The sequence below is a fragment of the Coregonus lavaretus genome, assembly GCF_964263955.1.
Source record: "Coregonus lavaretus genome assembly, contig: HAP1_SCAFFOLD_7090, whole genome shotgun sequence".
NCBI lineage: Eukaryota > Metazoa > Chordata > Actinopteri > Salmoniformes > Salmonidae > Coregonus > Coregonus lavaretus.
The window spans coordinates 22,501-28,829 of NW_028166454.1; the positions used below are offsets into that span (position 1 = coordinate 22,501).

Here is a 6,329-nt window from a genome sequence, read left to right on the forward strand (position 1 = left end):
TCTCTCTTTCTCTGTCTGTCTTTCTGTGTGTGCGCGCGTGTGTGTGTGTGTGTGTGTGAGAGTGAGAGTGTGTTTGTCTCGCTCTCTCTCTGTGTTTTCTCCTCCCAGACATTGATGAGTGTGAGCGGAACCCTCTGCTGTGTCGCGGTGGTGAGTGTGTGAACAATGAGGGTAGCTTCCAGTGTGTGTGTCCCGACGGACACGAGATCGCCCCCGACGGATCCGCCTGTCTCGGTGAGTGATGAGTTCATCAGTGTGAGACCGAGGGTCACATAGGCCTATGTTTCATTACTTCCAGACTTCATTCTTCCTCTTTCCTCCCTTGAGTTACTCACTGATCTGTATGTGGATGGATAGGTTAAAGCACGGCGTCCGACCTATTAGTTTCATCAACCCAACCTGATCAGTTTAATAAAAAATGGATGGAAATAATGAAGGAAGGAAGCAAGGAAGGAAGAGAGGAAGGAAGGAAGGAAGGAATAGAGGAAGGGATGAAGGAAGGAAGGAAGGAAGGAAGAGAGGAAGGAAAGAAGGAAGGAATATAGGAAGGAAGGAAGGAAGTAAGGAAGGAAGGAATAGAGGAATGAAGGAAGGAATAGAGGAATGAAGGAAGGAAGGAAGTGAGGAAGGAATGAAGGAAGGAAGGAAGAGAGGAAGGAAGGAATGAATGAAGGAAGGAATGAAGAAAGAGAGGAAGGAAGGAAGGAAGAGAGGAAGGAATTAAGGAAGGAAGGAAGGAAGAGGGGAAGGAAGGAATGAATGAAGGAAGGAATTAAGAAAGAGAGGAAGGAAGGAAGGAAGGAAGAGAGGAAGGAATTAAGGAAGGAATTAAGGAAGGAAGGAATGAAGGAAGGAAGAGAGGAAGGAAGAGAGGAAGGAAGTGGCAGTATTGTGACTGGGCCAGGGGCTTGTCTACTCTAAGGAAGCAGCAGATTTCTTCTCTAATAAGTGTCTGTGGGCTAGATGGGGGCTGCATGTGTGTTTCCCTGCATGTACGCTGGTGTGGGTCTTGGATTGTGTGTGTGTGTGTGTGTTAGGGTTTCCCGCCAAAACCTATTCTCGTTTCCTGGCATAAATAATAGCAAGAAACCAGTAAATTATAATAAATTATTTCTATGAACAGCGTGATCCGAAATGGAACTGTTACATGAAATGTCTAAATCTGTCTTCTCTATGGCCTTCTCTGCTCTGCTATCTGCATGATCAATCATCAACGCTCAGTGTGTGTGTGTGTGTGTGTGTGTGTGTGTGTGTGGTAGGCTCAAACTAATGTCATTTTCACTAGACCTCATAATATTTAACCAGTCGGCCAACAGTGCTTCATAGGCCTACGCTCTTAGAAAAAAAGGTGCTATATAGAACCTAAAAGGGTTAGTTGGCTGTCACCATAGGAGAATCCTTTGAAGAACCCTTTAGGGTTCCATGTAGAACCCTTTCAACAAAGGACACCCGAAGAACCCTGAAATCCTTTTTTTTAAGAGTGTAGGCTACCTTAAAACTAGGCTACATCAATGAAATAGTGTGGTGACTTTGAGAGAACTTCGAGTTGATTAGATTGCAACAAATACAAAAAGAAAATGTTAGATTCATGTGCATATTTTTCCATTTACAGTGGTATAATCATATCAGATTTTTTTCACTGGTACTATATTATTTTAAATAGCACATCCAGTTTGAACAGGAATACCGGGATGCCCGGTAATTTCTTGAAATGTTCTTGGGAAGAAAAATTTGTAGATTCTCTGGAAAATATGAAACCCTAGTGTGTGTGTGTCTCGGTGTGTGTGTGTGTGTCTATCAGTGTGTGGGCTAAATGGCTGGATGTGTATATGAATGTATGGGATGTATTAGGGTGATAGATGGCTGATAGCTAGGTATGCAGAGTGGGACTGGTTCTATGACCATCTGGACCACTTCACATTATACAGACATGCTATGGAGACTAGCTACTCCAATGACTGCACTGGAATGGACTGATGCTTTGCTATGACTGGAGCGTGTGTGTGCGTGCATGTGTGCGTGCGTTCGTGCATGTTTGTGGGTGTGCCAGCGTGCATGTATGCATGCACGCGTTCGTGCATGTTTGTGTGTGAGTGTTTGTTGGAGTTGATGACTCATCATTTACATTTTAGTCATTTAGCAGACGCTCTTATCCAGAGCGACTTACAGTTAGTGAATACATATCCTTTTATACTGGCCCCCCGTGGGAATCGAACCCACAACCCTGGCGTTGCAAACGCCATGCTCTATCAACTGAGCTACATCCCTTCCGGCCATTCCCTCCCCTACCCTGGACGACGCTGGGCCAATTGTGCGCCGCCCATGAGTCTCCCGGTCGCGGCCGGCTGCGACAGAGCCTGGATACGAACCAGGATCTCTAGTGGCACAGTTAGCACTGCGATGCAGTGCCTTAGACCACTGCGCCACTCAGGAGCTCAGGAGCTTACCCATCTTGCCTCTTGTTATGTTTTATAGCTGATTTAGAAAGGGAAGGCTCTAGGAATAAAGGAGAAGGATGACCTATTGTTTAAACAGCTTCACAATGATCTCCAGATGTAGAGACAAGATGTGACTAACTGTGTTTAGTGGGGGCGTTGCTATTAATGGTGTGTTTAATGGGTGTGTGTGTGTGTGTGTGTGTGTGTGTGTGTGTGTGTGTGTGTGTGTGTGTGTGTGTGTGTGTGTGTGTGTGTGTGTGTTCCACAGATATTAATGAGTGTGAACTGAGTGAGAAGCTGTGTCGAAACGGTCAGTGTGTGAATATGATTGGACGCTACCAGTGTTCGTGTGATACTGGATACAAATCCACAGAGAACAGACTGGCCTGTGTCGGTAAGACAACTCTGTTCCAATGACTACACTGTTAGTTCTCTATTATTAAACTATCATATGGATTTGTCTGCGTCCTTAAAAAGGAAAAGTGGTGTTGATGTAGTACTATTTGTTTTTGTGTCATATGAATCAGTGTTTGTAGCCATGGGGACCAAATCCTTGAGACTTAAATTACAGAAATGCATGATGTATAGGATAGGAAGAGTTATGTGCATGTGTCTCAAGTTATGTTTCATTGTTATGATGTGTGTGTAATAACATGTATGTGTGTTAATTCTCTCCTCCATGTAGACATTGATGAGTGTACGATCCAGAACGGAGGTTGTGAGACATTCTGTACCAACTCAGAGGGGAGCTATGAGTGCAGCTGTCGCTCTGGATACGCCCTGATGCCAGACCTCAGGACCTGCACTGGTCAGTAGGACTACTAGATTCTCTCTCTCTCTATCTCTCTCTCTCTCTCTCTCTCTCTCTCTCTCTCTCTCTCTCTCTCTCTCTCTCTCTCTCTCTCTCTCTCTCTCTCTCTCTCTCTCTCTCTCTCTCTCTCTCTCTCACTTGTCTCAGTATCTCGTGTCTCAGTCTCTTTCCCTTTGTCTCTGTCACTCTCTGTCTCTCTGTACTCCACCCCTACTTCAACCCAACCTGAGTCGGTTTGTCTATTTGTTCACCAGGAGCCAATGAGAGCCCTATAACTCTTAAATACAGTGTTCCTAGACAGAGAGACATAGACTTCCTACCTCCAGAGAGAGCCCTGTGAGAGGACTGTGAATCATTTGATTGGATAACAGTCTCATCCCTCTCAACACATGACTCCCATTGGCTCTGTTACCAGGGAGAGATACAACAGCTAAAATAATACAAAATGGTACAACCAATAGAAGCACAGAAGGACATTGTTGACTAATCTTTACCATTTCTCCATGTTTTATCATGTTTACTGTTGGTTGCCAGGTGAGCAGCTATGCAAGATGCCTTTCCTCAGCTGTTATAAATGTGAACTGTTCTATGTGCAGCAGACTGTCTGTCTGCAGTTCCGACCTTTTCTGTTGTTACAGACATATGTGTGTCTGTTGTATTCTGTCGTTGCAGACATCGATGAGTGTTCTAGTGAGTGTGTCTGTTATTCTGTCTCCCTCCAGACATCGATGAGTGTGAGGACAGTCCAGACGTCTGTGACGGAGGCCAGTGTACCAACATTCCAGGAGAGTACCAGTGTCTCTGCTTCGATGGATTCATGTCTTCTGAAGATATGAAGACCTGTCTGGGTAACTAACCTACCTGTGTCTAACGGTCTAAGTCACTGCCTCCACAATACATGTATCATTGTGAGCGTGGGTTTCGAATCTGACCCTCTGCTATTCTAGCACAGCCTGTCCCCTCTACTCCTACCTTTCCTGTCAGTCATTCACTTTCCTATCTAATCAATACAAAACAACAGGAAAGGAGTGGGACTACCCCACTGCTTCAAGAACTAAAACTACCTAACAGCCCCAAGTAGAGTTGTGTGGGTAAACTCTCACATACATGTACATAGTATCACACTGACAAATCAGCAGAGCAGAAAAATGTGTGTGATATGTATTCAGTATTGTTGTTAGTTTTGAACGATGTGACATGTATTCAGTATTGTTGTTAGTTTTGAATGGTGTGACATGTATTCAGTATTGTTGTTAGTTTTGAACGATGTGACATGTATTCAGTATTGTTGTTAGTTTTGAACGATGTGACATGTATTAAGTATTGTTGTTAGTTTTGAATGGTGTGACATGTATTCAGTATTGTTGTTAGTTTTGAATGGTGTGACATGTATTCAGTATTGTTGTTAGTTGTGATTTACATCTCCAATGTTCCCTGTTCCTTCAGACACACAGGGGAACTAGCAGAAACACAATAAATCTAATATTTATCATTTTGCATCAACATTTCTATTGATTTATCCTGACAATATATTTAGCATAAAGGTTGTCCAAGATATGACTCATGAAAATAATATGACTTTGTGTGTCTGTGTGTCAGTCAGATAGGAATGCTTGACATTCAGATGTCTGCTTTTACTGAGTGAAAATGAAGAATATGACAAGACGGATGTAAGACTGGCGTTAAAGTAGGGGCTCTCGCTGAGTGTAAACACACACACACACACACACTTTAAGTCTACACACAGCGCAGGGCAGTGCAGGGGTCCTTTTTTGGTCAGAATAAACACTCTTTCTGGAGGTTTTATTTTTAGGCCTGAAAGTGTGTCTGAGGAGAAAGGACATGTCTGCCCACTCCATGCTGCTTTCAGAGAGATCTGTAGTAAAGCTAGTAACACAAGTAGTTATACAAGTAATGATACACCCATCACTGGCTGTTATAAACATGGAATAAGATGTTTGGGAACAATAAACAATGAATGGATATGTACTTTCTTCTATTTGAGGTTTCCTGGTCCAGGTCCTGTGCCACATTTGGAAATCTGCTGTTCCACCCTTTTCACTGATCATCTCTCTCTTGCTCTCTGTCTCTCTCTCTCTCTCTCTCTCTCTCTCTCTCTCTCTCTCTCTCTCTCTCTCTCTCTCTTCTCTCTCTCTCTCTCTCTCTCTCTCTCTCTCTCTCTCTCTCTCCCTCTCTCTAGATGTGGATGAGTGTGAGCTGAACCCTAACATCTGTCTGAGTGGGAACTGTGAAAATAGCAAGGGATCCTTTATCTGCCACTGTGACAAGGGCTACTCCGTACGCAAGGGAACCACCGGCTGCACAGGTACACATATACACACACACACACGGACAGCCAGACAGACAGACACGCATACACACACAGACAGATATGTGTACACACACACACACACACACACACACTTTGATGAGATCACCATGCTCTGATGTCAGACGTATGCCTCAGATTAGATGATAGTTTGTTCCTTTGTTGTTGTTTCATTAGCTTCTCTTAAACATTACTGGAGGAGGGGGAGGAGAGGTAGACTGGAGGAGAGGAGAGGTAGACTGGAGGAGAGGTAGACTGGAGGAGGGAGGAGGAGTGGTAGACTGGAGGAGAGGAGAGGTAGACTGGAGGAGAGGTAGACTGGAGGAGGGAGGAGGAGTGGTAGACTGGAGGAGGGAGGAGGAGTGGTAGACTGGAGGAGAGGAGAGGTAGACTGGAGGAGGGAGGAGGAGTGGTAGACTGGAGGAGAGGAGAGGTAGTCTGGAGGAGAGGTAGACTGGAGGAGGGAGGAGGAGTGGTAGACTGGAGGAGGGAGGAGGAGTGGTAGACTGGAGGAGAGGAGAGGTAGACTGGAGGAGGGGAGAGGTAGACTGGAGGAGGGGAGAGGTAGACTGAGGAGGGGGAGGAGAGGGGAGGAGAGGTAGACTGGAGGAGGAGGTAGGAGAGGGGAGGAGAGGTAGACTGGAGGAGGAGGGAGGAGAGGGGAGGGGAGGGGAGGAGAGGTAGACTGGAGGAGAGGAGAGGTAGACTGGAGGAGGGGAGAGGTAGACTGGAGGAGGGGAGAGGTAGACTG

General features: G+C 45.2%; 1 pseudogene across 1 annotated transcript in view; it reads left to right on the top strand.

The window, feature by feature from the left end:
• Positions 1 to 5,575, top strand: part of LOC311114691 (fibrillin-1-like) — a 25,915-nt pseudogene extending 20,340 nt beyond the window's left edge. Inside the window, exons 19-23 of the transcript in view lie at positions 109 to 234; positions 2,707 to 2,832; positions 3,124 to 3,246; positions 3,972 to 4,097; positions 5,450 to 5,575. The product of the transcript in view is annotated as a fibrillin-1-like (transcript). The remainder of the gene's footprint in view (positions 1 to 108; positions 235 to 2,706; positions 2,833 to 3,123; positions 3,247 to 3,971; positions 4,098 to 5,449) is intronic.
• Positions 5,576 to 6,329: the final 754 nt, after the last annotated feature.